At 39.9% G+C, this 16,685-nt stretch overlaps 1 protein-coding gene across 1 annotated transcript in view; it reads right to left on the bottom strand.

The window, feature by feature from the left end:
* The window catches only part of CHN2 (chimerin 2), a 158,703-nt gene that overhangs the window by 47,140 nt on the left and 94,878 nt on the right, over nt 1-16,685 (bottom strand). The gene's annotated exons all lie outside the window — the stretch shown is intronic.

Raw genomic sequence — 16,685 nt, 5'->3', positions numbered from 1 at the left:
AATTGCCTTTTTTCCTGTCTGGATCTCCCTGCTGTCACTGGTCTTTCTCCTCTCCCTTCCATGCTCCTCTTCCAAGAAAGCTACACATAAAAGAGCATGCCTCCTGATAAGCATCTGCTTCAGGGGGAGAGACCAAGTCATCTACTGGGTTAAAAAGCCTTTCAAACACTTTTCCTGGACATCCTTCTCCCTGGAGTCTCAGGAGAGCTCCCATTCCCTCTTTGACTTCTGAAATAAGTCAGCAGGGGCTTGAGCAGCCTTGTAGATATTGTCTGTCCTGATGTTGCTCTGATTAATCCTGCTATGACCAACACACTGTGATGTCCATAATTTCCTTAGTTAATAAGGAAAAAGCTGAGATTGCCACACACTTAATGTCAGATATGAAAATACTTCCCAATGAGGGTTTCCCCCAACCAGCCTGGATGACCTTGAGGAAGTTAAAAAAGTGCAACAACAGCACCAACACTTTTCCCCTCTTTGTGAGCACACACTAAAAAAGGTGTTGTTTTTATAGAAAAAAAATATTATGGACATAGAATTCCTTAAAATTTATTCTTAGGAAAAAAAGCGTGTATTCCACAAAAATAATGGTCCAATTCTTCAATGTCTGTTTTTGGCAGGCAGATCTTACACCAGCCTCAAGCTGATACAAGGTGTTGGAGAATCAGATCAAACAGTTTCTTCATCTGGAACTTCTTTAACTTTACATAATTTTTATATTCATATATTAGTTGTATTCAAAATCTACATAACAGTTATGGTATCCATTTGGGGCCAAAAATAATTAGTTTTATTTCTTAATAATCTTCCTTTAAATAACTGTAAGCACAACATTTATCACAATTTATCAAAATCCCTGGGTATTTTAAAGGGCTGCTCCTAAAACAAAATACTGTAGCTTAGCAGGATCCAACCCTATATAATATATAATATATAATATATAATATATAATATATAATATATAATATATAATATATAATATATAATATATAATATATAATATATAATATGTTATATATTATATTATATATTAGTCTGTAATACACGACCATTTTGTTCTGAATTTGGAAGACTTCTTTCCACTTGTTTCTGTGCCTTCAATGTCACTTCAGACTAAAGACAGATAAGAAGGCAGTTTCTGTATATCCCTCAAAAATTCCCATGTTTGATCCTTGAGAGTTTGTTTAGAAATGTGTATATGTTGTTTAAATGAAAAGGGAAGTAAACAGATACTAAGATCTGCCCAGACAGATATTTATTTCATCTTTTTGAATTTTGCTTTTTTTCTCTTTGCTTCTCTGGAAGTGATGTCACTTGTCAGAAGAAATTATTAATGCTCTGTTCCTTAGTAGCAGCAACAGGAAGTCACATTTCTTATCATGTTTCTCTTGCAACAGAATCTGGATAAACCTCAAGCCTCATTATGCCAAAATTATTCGTCATTTCACCCCTTATAAGAGATTCATGTTGCTAAAGAAGGATTGAGGCTGATCTCCTGTCCTTCAGGTTAGTATTCAAACAATGGGAAAGATTTGCAAATATCCAGTGGGATAAATAATATCTGGTGCTACACACTCTTCCTTCTCTGGGATTGGGCTGGACACCACAACACAGCTATGATAGTTATCATGTTTGGTCATCCCACAGAGAGGCAAAGGATGAGACAGGATGAGACATCAGAGCTTGGTGCTGCCTCTTCCCAAGGTCCAGACACCTGAATTTCTTCCTCTAACTATCAGCAGGGACCTACTGCTGGAGTTTCCCCTTCACTGAAGGGTGGCAATGGCAGTAATTCAATATCTCATATCCTGGGGCAAACTGGTGGTGACTCTTTGTATCAGCTGGTGTATGGGGCTTTTTAAAAGCCCAGTGGGTTTGTATTCCTGCTGCCCATCAGCTCAGGAGTGCAGATAGTGCAGTTACCAGTCACTGCCTCTCCTGTCCCTCTTGCCTGGTGGAAGAGCCTGAAGCATAGCCTGAGGTGACAGCAGTACTGGAGGACAACATTCAATTCTGTTGGCTATCCCTCTGAGCAGAGCAGCAGAATTTCTTCTGAAGTGACAGCACAGCAGTTGTATTTTTAACAAAATATAAAATAGAGAAAAAATTGATTATTGCCGTGGGACATATACAGACCACATCTTTAGCTTCAACAATAGCTCCTTGTTTTGAAGTGTCTCCTTCAAAAGATGTGGAATCTAACCACATCCACGGTTTCAACTTTTTTAGAGACTGTATTTCAAAATCACTCTCCCCAGCTTCTGGTTTGGACAGTCTCATATGTCAGAACAAGTTCCCTGGACTCCTTTATTACACCACCAAAAGTTCTCAAGCTTGATTTTGAGAAGAAAAAAGTAAAGCCCTGTAAAAGCAAGTAATGAGACTGAACAGAAGGGCCCAAAGCTAAGGAAGGTAAAGCTCAAAGCACCATTACCGGAGATACACCCATGAGGCCTCAGCAAAGTCATAGATGTGGAAGCTGCAAAATGTTTAACTGGAAAAAGAACATTCTATTTACTAAGTCTGTCCTTAGCACACAACGTGAAATTTTACTCAGAGCTGAAAAACTGAGGTAGTGGGACCTGTTGAACCAAGGGATGAGCTAAGAGCCCAAAGCTGCTACATTCAAACCTTTTCTCCCATCTCACTGTCTGCAGCCAAAGGCTCACCACATCCCTGTGCTGCTATGTTTGATGCAAATTGCATGCTTGTCTACTCATCTCAGGGAAGATTTATTAAAGGCAAGGGAATTTGAAAATTCAGGCTTTGGCAACTAAAACTGATGAAATCTGTAGCTCTATCTCCTGTATTTGTCTTATGCTTACCCACAGAGATGTATTAAAAATTCTGCAGTTTTTAGGTCCAGAAGTCTGAACTATCAAGAAATCTATAAAAGTGTAATTAAGGCAAAGTGTTTTGACTTTGGCATTGTGCCACACAAGAACGTTCAAGGAAAAAGGCTGATGACTGAGAACAGCAAGCAATTTTTTCAAAGGCTTTTATGCCATTTCTGCTATTGTTTCTGTCTCTCATGGCTCCATAGTTTCTTCACAATAGCTGTCTTTTCTGTGTTTGCCACTGAGATCAATAAAGAGATGTTAATTAAAAGAAAATCTGCTGAAGGTTGTACTTTTCTGTTGGGATTTATCACAGCCTTTGGCAGCAACACCTCACTGGCCCTGAGTACAATGCCAAAGTAGGCTTGGTCTTGGCTTGTCATGGAGACATGCTTGGGTACAACCCTGACCTTTAGTGACAGTTCCACTGGCATACGTGTGCCTCCTTAACACCCTCCCCACCACACACCCTCCTCTAGAGACTGACTTCTGCCAGCTTTAAGTATACAAAATACTTTGGGCATCAATATTACTATTCCAAATAAACCATCATGAGACCATATTTGCAAAACAACCCTAATTACCATAGCCACTGACACATCACTCTTAAGCAAGACAGATCTGCACTTCTGTCCTAAAGCCCCTGTTTGTGCATCTTTGCTTTCCTGCTTTCCTTTCTGTGAATTGAAGAGAGTGTCCACATGCAAAGTCTCTTGTGCAATAGCAGTGGAGATAAGGTCTTTGTGGAAGCCACGAGGAAGGATCTCACCAACTGCTGAAATACAGACATTAATTCATGGCTACATACAGAGGTGAAGGGCAGATAGTGAAGAACCTTCCATTATTTGGTTAGCAAATGCCAATCACAACAACACAACAGGTTCTCAGTACAGAGGTCCACCAAGGGACTAACTGGGATGTCCAAAAATGGCAAGGCAGACAACCAGCTCAGTAATATGGATTGAAGTTCCACAGAATGTGCACTGATAATGGAAGGAGAAAAGCATCCTCTGATCTTCTGTGTGACAGTTACTTTCACCAGGCTCAGAAAAAGCAAGCCAAAAAAACCTCCAGCACCCCCCAAAAAAAGACATCCTGCTGAAAATAAAACAGACAGTTCAATGCTCATTACTGTGCATTTTGCCTGCACCTGTGTGTGGGCTGAGAATCCTTTTTACTAAGTTTCTTGCTTTTTAAATATATCACAAACACACGCATAGACAAAACATGAGGCATAGACCCTTCAGAGGCAGACTAATGTCAGCACTTCAGCCTCCTGGCTGTCAGGTCTGATTCCAAATAACCTTTTGTCTTCTTGTTCCAGCTACTAAATTACAGATCAAGTGAAAAATGTAATTATGCCCCAAAAGGCCATGGATAGCATCTTGAAATACAGTGTGTTGTGAATGGAACAACAATAATAAAAAGATAAACTAGTATTACCTGTGGTGCATGGCTAATCCAAAATGCTCTGCAGTCCCAAATGAGCTATTATGAAACTGTTTCCTATTTCCCAATTTCTCTTTTTCAGGGATACAAACAATTCCTCCCACATCCCCCTATTCCCCTGGCTCTTTTTTAAGCCTTGTGAAAAATACATCTCCCCTACTGCAATAAATACTCAGTTATACTGTTACCAAATTCTACTGTATTGGTTTTTTCCTTGAGAATGATGCAGAACTTGTGTTTTTTAAACACAAGCTGAGAATATCAAGAATTATTTTCTATGCACAAATTTATCTGCTAAATTTTTACACAAGGTAAAACTATAAATAATTCATAGGGATATATTTTTTCCTCAATTGGCTCTGATAATGTTATATTAGATTGGAAGTGCTATCAAAAATGGAATTAACTTTTTAATTTGTTTATTGGAATATTAAATATTCAAGGACTTTCTCTGCATTCTTGCACACATCTCTAAACACACAACTATTCAAAATACTGAATTATTCTTAGCACCACCTGACAAGATAAAAGTAGGTGGTGGAGGTAGAGTGCAAACCTCCACAGTTGTTAAGTCAATTTACATACAGTCAGAAAGGCTGCTGATGGCTGAAACTTCTAATCTCTTTCTTATTAGTGTCATGATTCTTATCCTCATTCAGGTACTTCAACTCGTGTTTTAAAAGGAAAATAGGCAATAAACTGGAAAAATATTAACATTTCAGCTACTGTCTTTTTATTTGCAGTCTTCTACCTCAAATACGCCTTGCAGAAGAATCAAGCCACCCACCTCCATCTGCTAGCACCAAAGAGGGTTCTTCTGAGTCTGAGAAGATACAAATATTTATTACTCCACAGACAGCTCAGGCTGTGCTTGCTCAGGAGGCTGGCCCAGCACAGCCCCAAGGCCCTGGGCCCTGGAGATGTGCATCACCACACATTGGTCCACATTTCTAGTCCTGGGCAGCTCTAATGGGACAGCAATGTGCCTCAGCCCGTGGCTATGCAGGCTTGGTCTCATTTCAGTATCACACCTTTGTTTGAGAGCATACACTTTGGCCTACTAAGAAAGAAAATGCTACAGGTACCCTAGCTATATTTTTCTTTTTTTTTTAATTTAATATTTGCAACATCAAATTTATGAGAAATAGAACGAAGGAAATCAGAGAATGTTTTGTATTTTCTCATGAAATTGTCTGTAGCTGGATGATACACAGCTTGTATGTGGAGAAGGAAACAAGACATGGAATTGAGAGCTCATTAAAAAACCACACATGGAAAAATTCCCTACAAAGTATCATGTGGAAATTATATGAATTCTGCATTGAATGTGGTGTCTCATAAAAAGCAAGTTATATCACATGATGACTTGACTCTGTTCAACTGGGATTCTGCCAGCCCACAAAGAAACCACAATCCAGACTTTTCTCTTAATTCCTAGTACTTTGAGGTCTATGAGGAACCAAATCAGGTGAATAGTATCCTTGAAAATACTCTTTAGTCCGATCTCTGTCAGTATACTTCAATTTCAGCCATTCTGGAAGTGCCTTAAGCTCTGTCTGCAAATTCACTTGGCTTCAATTTTGGCAATGTATTATAGACCAGATGGATTTAGGAAAGTCCACTGATTGGATTGATCAAATTAAAGAAAGGACAAGAGAGAATTAAAGAAAAAATATTTTTCCTCTACTTCCTAAAATATATAAAGAAATAGAATTAATTTATTTGAAACAGTTTCCCAGGTGTCTCTCTATGTACTTAGGTTGCAAACCACAGTTTTATGAATGCAGCCTGGCAGCAATGAGGGATGCAGCCATGGACATGCAGGACAGCTGCTCACTGTCCAAACTATGTGCTGCTCCATTAGTATTATCCTGAGGCCTGCAAAAATAATAGACATAAAACCCCTTACAGAATATGGGTACCAGGACTACTGAAAATGGAAATAGGCATAAATTCATCTTTGTGGTACAAACCACTAAGACTCTCCTGATGCCAGAGCACAGATGCTTTGGACGCAGTTTTGATGTCCTAATGCAAGCTGTTAAAATCATAGAATCACAGAATCACAGAATCACAGAATGGCTTGGGTTGGAGGGGACTTAAAGGTCACCTAAATCCAACACCAGGCATAGCTGGGACACACCTAGAGTAAAGCAAGGAGAGGAGCTATCCCCATAATCTTGTTCCTATGGCAAAGTCTATTTTCCACACTCCTCAGCACTGGCATAATGAGCACACCCCTGAATATTTAGCTCCCTTTTTATATGGCCAACCTTGTTTGTATGAGCTCACACTCTACAGTTCTGTCAACTCAGGTCCATACATGAGTTATGGCAGAGTAGACTGACAGACAATAGCATTCATCCCAGAATTTTGGCTGCTGGGGCACCTACAACTCTCTTCCAGGGGAGCTGCAAAAACCTGTGCAATCAGCAATATGGGTATCTCCTGCATGAACAAAGTTCATCCTCACAGTATCTGCAGTTAGTCCAAAGGATCTATTTGTCAACTTTGAGCAGGCAAACTGAACAGTATTTTTTGGTAGAGGCTAAGTGCTCTGCCCTGGTGATGACTGTGGTCCTGGCTTTTCTCAAGGATGAACTGTGTGAAAAGGTTTTTTTTTTCACACAACAGAAGACAGCTGCATTTATTCTTTCACCAACAGAGAAGCAACAGCATACATTAAAACTGCAGCCTGACTGATGTAAAACGTGTCACACAGACATGCAGAATAAAAATATATTTTCTGCTAGTAAGTTTTTATCCCTTATCATTGGATGCCATTACTTTAAAATTCCAGCTCTGAAATCAAAAGTTGTGCTTTTCGTTCACATAAAAATAAATGTGTACTTCATTTGTATTTTTAAATGCATTATATATTGCCACATTAGCTTTTCAGATAAGTAAAACAAGTAAATCATATGATGTTTTTGCATACTAACCCCTGCTGCTATTCACATAAGTCCTCTGAGACTGGACCCCTCTGTAGGACCGTCTCCATGTACACACCTATTCCTTACAGCACTGCACTTCATAATCTGTTTTAAAACAGAAGTGAATTTGAGAAGCCAAAGACTAACTCTGAGGCTGAAGTAAGCAATGGTGTTGTTGTGCCACATTTTTAAGAACAAGATGAATGCTTGTTGTCAAAAAAAGGCATTGGGTGGTCATGTTCCCATGAAACCACTCATTGCACAAGCACAAATGGTGTCAGCAGAGCAAGATACCCTAAGTCAGTCCCCAGAAACTCTTAAGTAAACATGCCACCTAGTGTTTAATTGTGACAATTTCATTCATAAATCATCTTGATTGATTCCTCCCAAGCTGCTCCCTGCAAGTCTAGGTTGTATAGAGTCTAGGCAGATTTATCTGGAAATGCTTTCTCCAGATTTGCCCCCTCCCTCCCCCCCAAAAAGCCCTGTCTCAACTTCTGTTTTGCTCCTGATAAACTCTGCCAAGCTACACTCCTAGCTTGTCCTTTTTTGAGGAGCCCACAGCTCAGACTGCCATGAGCAATGCAGAAGGCACTGAAAAGGGACCTCAGAGGGTCATCTCTGCTGTCAAGGTCCCAGACAAGCCTGACAGACTTGTCAGAAAAGCTGCCTTGTACCACCTGCCAAATGGCACCTGGCACAGGCTTCCCACATCTCCCTGCCTGAAGGTACTGGGCACAATTATTCACCTGGGAAGGTGAAGCACTATTTCTACCTTACAGCTTGCCAAAAGTGGATGAGTCACCAATGCTGTAGGTACTGGTTTGATAGATGGAACCAGCAGAAAATCAGGGAATGATGCTTTCAAAGTATAACATCCTCAAAAGCAGAATACAGTTTCTCTTGAAGACATGGCAATCTCCTCCTTTGTCACCTCCAGCTCCTGCTCAGTAGTTACATACCTGGCTTAAATGCAAACAACCCTCCCCAAAGAAGAGCTACTGCCCATATGTGGCTTGGCTCCTTTCTATACACTTAAAAACCACCAAATTCTCCTCTTAAAAATCCTAATGAGGTTCTCTTGATGCTTCTGTCATGGATGCTCATTATGCTCCTAGGGATTAAATTCCTGTACTGAGTGACATCATAGTTCAAACTGTCCTGAGTTTTTGGTAATGTCTTGTTTGCACTTTTTCCAGATCAATAAAAATCCTAAATCAAACTCCTGTTCCTGCAGTACTTCATCAGCCACTTTCCCCCAGCTCATCAAGTTGCTGTCTATCTCTATTCTTTGCTTGAAATTCCTCTACCTATTTTTGGTCCATGTAACCACGTTCATGAGCCAACCAAATTTGAATTAATGTCAAGAGTGCAGTTTCATGAGAGATTGTACTACTTTACTAAAAATCCAATTATTCTACATCTGCTGCATTCTTTTCATTCGGTACTTTTGTAAATCTATCAAAAAGGCAATCAAGTCTAACTGGCAGCATTCCTTCTTTATAACCATGCTGACAACTGTGTGCAGTCCCACCGATCTCCAGGGCTGGGAATGCATTAAAAGGAAGAGCCCACTGTTACCATTTGTACTTGTCACTCCACAGCGTCCTCTTTTCCAAATATGAGCAGTTTTTATAACTGGTTCCTGAACTTTGGAGTCCAACCTCAGCTGAGAGCAGTCAACAGCACTGTGGCCACTACCAGCTGTCCTCCTGCCCAGGCTGCTGCCTTGCCCTGCCTGGCAGAGCCATCAAGCTCTATTAACTGAGACTGTGCCCAGCTTTCTGTTGCTGACCCAGCCTAAAGGCGACCGGGGAGATACCTGCACCTGGATTCCTGGTGTCCCAGCTGCAGGATGTGAATGCAGGCTGCTAACCTGTGTCTCTGTGATGAGAGACCAGATGAAAAAGCCTTGGACACCAGGATTCTGGCTGCAGTTAGTGCCTCACTAGTGCAGTGGCAATTGTGAACTGAAGGCTGAACGTCCCCTTGTCCCAGGGGGAGGAATCAAATAACTGGTCCTACTTTAGTACATTGTCTTCATCTAGCCAAGATGAAGCAGACCCTAGATAATATATTTTCAGACACAGAAAACCACAGAGAAATAGAACTAGAAGGTACTGTGAGATGTTTTTCTTCTGCCTGCCTCAGGTATCCATGCTATCTGTGCCATTTCTGCCAGATGTTTTCTAATATGTTTCTGTGCCTTCTGATGAAGGAGATTTTGTCACCCCCTCAGGCACTCTAGCCCAGCATTTCATTATTCTTTCTTTTCTCCCTTAATAGCTAACCTGCAATGCTTATCACTGTATTTCAGTCCTATCATTTCTTGTCATATTCAGCATGAACACAGAGGACAGGTTATTTTTTTCCTTATAATTAACCAAGCCAATGTATGACCCGGACACGCACATCACTTAAAATACTTATTTTCTAATCAAAATATAAAGGAAAATTACTACTCACAACCTAAATACTCTCTTTTTAACACTAATTCCGAGTCCTCCACTACCAGAAATTAATCTATTTCTTATATTTAAGAAGTTGAACACTTGTCTTCCAATATCAAAACATGGCAGTTTAAAGGCGCTTGTAAAATTTTAGTGCCTATTCCTATAAGATAATTAAGTATAGATTTTTATTTAAAAAATGCCTTTTCATTTTCCAGTGGCTAGACAAATGAAATGTTTATGCTGAAAGCTCCATCCCAATCCCTGCAGAAATTTGTTTATATGAATTGAATGCCATCAAACTGTGTAAAGAGTATAAAAGCCAAGATAATATACTCTCATGTAAGCTTTTATTTTTAGTATATCAAACTAAGCATGGTTTTTATGCAACAAACATTTAGCTTTAGTAGAATTATTAACAAGATCATAAGAGGAACATATCCAAGAGAAAATGATTAATTTATGAATTTGATAGAGCCTATCTGCAGATAGACAGAACTGTACTTGAAGAGACAAGGGCCGTTTGCCTTAGGTGTACTATAAGCACTTCTGGTGTATTGAATAATTTTTAGTACTAAACTGAAATTCTTACCTGAGAAAATTTCAACCTAATTGTGACGTTCACACTGTTTCCATTTGGCTGTCTTTCTAAAATACTGGATTGGAAAACACCATGATGGTATCAGACTGGCTATTTACCTTTGCTCCATATGCTTAGCAACGCCCTGAACTGCTCCAAGACTCAGTGAAATCCTTGGGGGTCTTCCCCTTAATTCAGCAGCATATGGATCAGATTATACCCATTGAATCATGTCATTTGTGTAAGTCAGTATTGTCTCCAACTTACAAGTTCTCTTCAGGCATAATCATATCACTTATTCTGCTTGAGGCAAAAGTCATGAATACTAAGCTGACAGTAATAACATAAACCAGGAACCTGGAGAGATGTTGACAGTTCAGAGAAGCAATGTAAGCAAATACTTTGCTATGGAACCTCTCTTTCTCTTGATTCCCTCAATTTATGCTACTGTTATAACTGATAAGAATTATTCCTTTCAAAAATCCTTCTTTAATCAGTCTAAATAGTTAGGAGTTCCACAGTCAACTACTGTCCATTTTCCTAAACATAGACAGCCAGAGGGAGAGAATTGAAACAGATGCTTTTCACAATTTTACTTTGGTAGCTTTCTTATTTTTATTTCTTATATAGTGTCTATTTTATATTTATGATGTACTAAATAAACAAAAAGCTGCAGAGACATATCTGGAAAATACAAAAGAATGCCAACACCAAAGGGCAAAAGAAAACGATCAGCTGAATATAATTTTGGTATGATGCTGTTTGTTATTTGAAATAAAAAATTATTTAAAAATATATGCTGGTAGACCTAGTGTATTGATATAAACTCCTCCTTGCTGTGCTATAATACCAAAGAGTATTCTGGATGGAATCACTCCTGAATTGCTAACAGTTATTTAAAGAGAGTCAGCTATGTAGTTAAGTACTCATGTCAAGGCACGATACAATTAAGTACGTACGTGTGGTAACCTGTGTGTAGAATGCTACTCTTGCAGGACAAGCCTGAGTGACTGATGAAAGGAATTCATTACTCCCAAAGTCATTTTGATGTATTAGTTTGTTGCTTCTAGCAGCAAAAATGCCACACACCTTTTATCACTGCATGTATTACTTAACCCTGCAGATAAAGGCCACCTTTGTGTACAGGATTTATGTTGCTTTTTATCAGTGCGGTGTCTGAGCATCTTCTGGGAAAAATCAGTTCTGCCAGGGAGAAGTCCCTTGTGAATTCTGTGGCCATGCATACAGGAGTGTGACTGTAACCACTAATAAAAGACAATGGTGGGCTGTTAACATCCATGTAGAACTGAGCACTTTAATTTTTTCTGACCAAGCATGATGTAAAAAGAAGGGAGCTGAAGGCAATGTAAAATACACCACATCAAATTATCAGTGCCTTTCCAGCCCAGAGCCTACAGGAACAGATGCTTCTGCTCACTACCTTCTTAACCCCAGGATCTGCTGCTGGGGCAGCACAGTACCCTGCAGCCCTCCTGTGGAAGGAAATGCTCAACATCTGGATAGACATCCCAGCAGAGAATTAAACACTGTCTAGCAACCTGTAATAGGATCATTAGAGGTTTAGAGGAGCTGCAGAATGGGAAGAATAATGAATAAATGAAAGACTGAAAAGATTTCTTTATTGTTGGCTAATAGCAGTACCTGTAGAAAATTCAATGAAGAGACAAAAATGGAGTTGTAAGATGAGGCTAAAAAGCCTTCAGAAAGGGATGTGGTGTGAATAACAATTGAAAAGTGTCAAATACCTACAAAAATTGAACCCAATCATAGGTTGTCTTAAAATTGACTGCCTCTTGTACAATTTTGATGTAACAAAAACAACAATGCCCTTAAAAATTTAGTTCTATAACCAGATTACATCTCCAGTTAAGGGATGTTGGAAAATAGTCCTTCCTGGAAGTCTTGTATTTTCTTCTATGGGAAACTGTGTGTGAGCAGCATGACTAATGAGGACAGCAATATCAACTTCTAGCAAAGTTATTCTTCCTTTTCTGTCACCTTTGCCTTAATAGGAATAGTTTTCTTATCTGTCTATTACTTGTGTGGTATTTTCTGCCATGGAAATCTACAGCCTCCCAGACTTCATAACATGCTAATCATTTCAGCTCTTTAGTTCTAGCTGCAATATTAACTGTGGGCTCTGTCATTTGCACTTCAATGGCTAGTGATGAGTTCCACCAAAACAGAGAGGTTGCATGTGAAACAGCAACACAGAGTTTTCTGCACTGTCCCGCTGCTAAGCGCGAACAGCTCGCTCTTGGTTTAGCTCAAACTCTGCCCTGCTCTGTACAGGCCATCACTGCTAAATGCCTCATGCTGCTTCTGGCATGTACTTGGAGCCAGAGAGAGGACAAGCAGTGCAGCCCAGGCTCCAAGCAAACTCATATTTCATGTACAAGCAGTATGTTTGAACTGACTGAGCCAGATCCGACCAGGAGATAAGTTGATGGGAGCTTTGCCAGGATCCAAGTAAGCAGAGACCTGACACTGGAAAAAGCCTTCCTTAATCTTTACTGCACTTACAACAGTTTGTCCTCTTTCAGACAGATTAAGATCATTCTTTTTGCAAACACTTTAAGCTCAAATGCTGCCATGGGTTTTCTTTAACTCCAGCCTGCTCTTCTCATCAGAGCAGCACAGCAAAGAAATAAGCTGTGGGGCACAGCCTTTGTCTGACACAGGGCACTGCATCACAGCATCCAGGTCTCACCCAGGGACAGGGTTGTTGCAGTAGTGCATAGAGCAGGTCACAGGAATGGGACTGAAACTGCAAAAGCAGGGAACCAGGATGGCTTTTCCATCAGCAGCTGGGACAGCTTTTACCTGATGAGAGCATTCATGAAACTACAGCTTGTATTTACGTCTCGCATTTCAATTCTTCAAATATATTTTCCAAATTACACTTGCTGAGGTAGGATAAGAAAGGGGTACTATTTTCTCCCTTTCTGTGGCACAAAGACTGCTGACTCAGTAAGGGCAGCATTTGCAGGAAAACGCAATAGCAATAAATGTTTCAGAACTACATATTTTACTGACAGATTACTGCAATTTTTTTCACTCCTATATGTGAAGATTAATTGCTTACAGCAGGTTACACTTCTCCTACATTCACCATTAACTGGAACTACTGGCAATTAATTACAGGCTGCACCAGTACCAGGTACATTCTCTGGTATGTGTTCATTTGCCCCAAGTACAGCATTTCATAAGCAGAGCAAACATAGAGCAGGTGATCACAACTTTCCCAAGCTTAAATCACAACTCTAAACAGACAACATGTGATCATCAAATTTTCTGGCATAAAAAACTCTATCCAAAATCCTTGTTGAACCTGGATCCCATTAAAACGACAATTGCCTGCCCTGCTAAGAAAGAATCTGCAGCATGCTGTTCCCCCACAACACTTCATTCCTAAAAATCATTGCAGTTCCTTTCAGATTAAAGATCTGTTACACTATTCAGCCGAAAATTTGGAATTTGTGTCAACAAATCAAGCACCTCTTCAAAATCAGACAGGAATAACTTTTGGATGAAACACCAGCATTAAGTATCTTAGAGCATAAATGTTTTCTTAGGCCTGATATAAAAAATGTTGGATAAAAAAAGCACTAACAACAACAGCTTAATCCAGCCCAATTATCACATCCCCTTCTGGAATGGGCATGACTCCACTAATTACAACCTCAAAGAAATTATCATTATGGGAACAGACAAGTACCCCAGGCAGTACCAAGGCATCTCATCCGAGTGCTGGTTCCTCCTGCCAGCCTGTGCCTTGGTGGCCCCCCCTCTGCCAACCCACCTCAGGGAAGCGGGGGCACTGGAGTGACACTGAATAACCCCTGCTGTCATCCTGGGAGGTGACAGAACAGACAGACTCCCTGGACGGTGTTAACAAACCCACGGAGGAGATGAATGCCTTCAGCTGCACTTTCACACTCTGGAATTAGTTTCAGTATGAAACAAAATCTCGCTTGTAAAGAGCCTAATTTCTTAGAAGAGAGTACTGGTGCTTAACCTTGGAGCACTGAAATCTCATCTTCCTCTTGAGAAATAATGGAAATTTCTGTCCTGCGTGTATGGCTTCCCCCCATCATTTCTGGATCATTCAAAACACTCTAGGCAGCATTTTCAAATAAAACAGCCCAATAATCTTAATTTTTAACATTTTGCCTGTTCAGCTGGCCAGAGGAAAAAAAAAACTATGAATGATTTTTCACACAATCAGCAAAGAATTTACTTTGCAGAAAAACATCATACTGAATATTCATGATCTTATTTCTAGGGTTCTGAAATTTACTGGAGTTACTGAAGTGGGTGAAAGTTGTGATTTGTGGGCAAATCATGGCCTTTGTTTAAAATGCTGTACAAGACATATCAGCCTCAAGCCAAACGTCTGATGGACCTCTCACTGAACTACCACTTTCCTGTAATATTATTCTATTTTAGAGGATTTCTAAAGTTTCTATAAAAACAAACATGAAATTCTTTTTATCCTGTTTTATCCCCATTTGTTAGGACTGACAATGGCTTGATAATTCACCAGCTTATTCCAAAGCTCAGTCCATACTTTATCTGAGGCTACTGTAAGAAATTGGAAGATGACCACTGAGTGTCTGCTACCAAACCTCTCATGACTTCCCCCAGGAGCATTTGAATCAAAAGCAGCCATGGTAGGCTTCATCATACAGACTTTTGTAAGCTTTTTTTTTTTTTTAAGTTGATAATATTTTACTTGATGTAATCCTTTTTTTTTTTTTCCCCACAGATTTGCATGAGATGGTGGAAAACTACTGCTACTGGTAGAGAAGCCCTCTGGGAGTCCTCATCATCAGTATCAAGGCTTCAGCTGCTACACCAGGTCTTCAGCCTGAGCAGATCCCCTTGTCTATTTAGCCCCACTCCTCTTATAGCTGTGATTGCTCCTACTCCTCCTGGCAAGTAAAATATGTTAGAAACAGCTGCTCTTCCTCCTTCTGTTTTTCCCCTCTGTGGGAGGAAGGCAGAGAGGGTTGCCAAAAGTGTAGTCGCTTAGCTGAAGCCAGCTATTTTTACATGACAGCACAGCCACAGAGCCCAGCCTTGCAGGCTGCTCCTGCCTGCACGTACAGAAATCTAGATGAGCACAAGTCCTTGTAGGCCAAGGACCTGCCTTTCACATTAAAACCACCTCAGAGACAAATAATCCTCTAAACACATTTCATTCAGCAGCAATACAAAAGAGGACCTAACACAATCATTAATGAGGTCCAGAGGTGTGTTTTCACTATTGCCATTGCATCACATCAACTCCAAACATTTTTAAGCACAGGTACTTGGAAATAAGAATGCAGCACTTCTCTCACATTAAGCCAATAAAAGTTTTTTGAGCTATTATCAGGGAAGAGTTTTGTGCTGCATTTCTATTCATATGAAGTAGATCAGGTAGCAGATGTGGCAGAAAACTCACTTATTTTTTCTCCTGACTGAGTCAGTGTTAATCTGGAGTTGTTTGCTAGTGTCACCTATTGTGTAGCTGCACAAAGCCATACATCAATAAAAAGGTAGTGGTGAAGGAGAGAGGCCAGGGATCCCTTCCACAATGGTTTGCCTTCTGTTGGTCTAAAAGGGTTTTTGCAATGCCTACTTAAAACTGCCCAACCTGAAGAATGGCAAGCACAACAGAAAACATAATCTGTTATGGAATATTTGGTACTAGAGCAAACCCCTCTGAAGCCTTTGAGGGCACTTGGAGAATAACAGAAGTCTTGCTCCTAAACTGCAAAAACTGTAAGTAAAACTAAACACAATTTTGAAACTGTACTTTTCCTTGTACAGATCAAAGTCTTCTGATTTCCTAGAGAATGTAGCATGGTTTTCAATTGCCATGATTGCTTTATTACACTACATGCATGCAGTAATATTTACAATCATCCCAGAAATGACCCAGTTCCAGACCACCCTCTGGACCATTCCCTTACTTACACAGAAACACCTACACCAAAAAATCTGTCATAGTGCACTGTGCCTACTTCTTATTGTGCCTCAAATAAAGTAAAAATTTCCTTTTTTATGGCTGTCACAGCATTCAAAATTACCCAGTGTCCAATCACAGAAATCAACTGAACAAGCATCTCAATGGCATTTATCCTTTTGGGTATTACAACACCATTCAACTGAACCAAAAACTGCCATCACCAGTGGATTTATTTTGAAATAAAATGTGAATGGAGGACTTGTTATGTCCTTCTCCAAAGGCCTTCCCTGCATCAGTATGCCTTCCCTAAAAAATGTCATTGTCAATGGAATTGATTTGTTATAGAGGATGAATAGGTTTACATGTCAGGTCAGTTACTCAAGCAATTATTACTACTGAGGAATCCAAACCAGTAAATAATCAGCCAATGCAGATATGTGAACCCAACAGATGATC

Source organism: Molothrus aeneus, chromosome 1, assembly GCF_037042795.1.
Source record: "Molothrus aeneus isolate 106 chromosome 1, BPBGC_Maene_1.0, whole genome shotgun sequence".
Classification (NCBI taxonomy): Eukaryota; Metazoa; Chordata; class Aves; order Passeriformes; family Icteridae; genus Molothrus; species Molothrus aeneus.
Note: the sequence above shows the minus strand (reverse complement) of the source record. Positions and strands in the feature narration are given on the sequence as shown.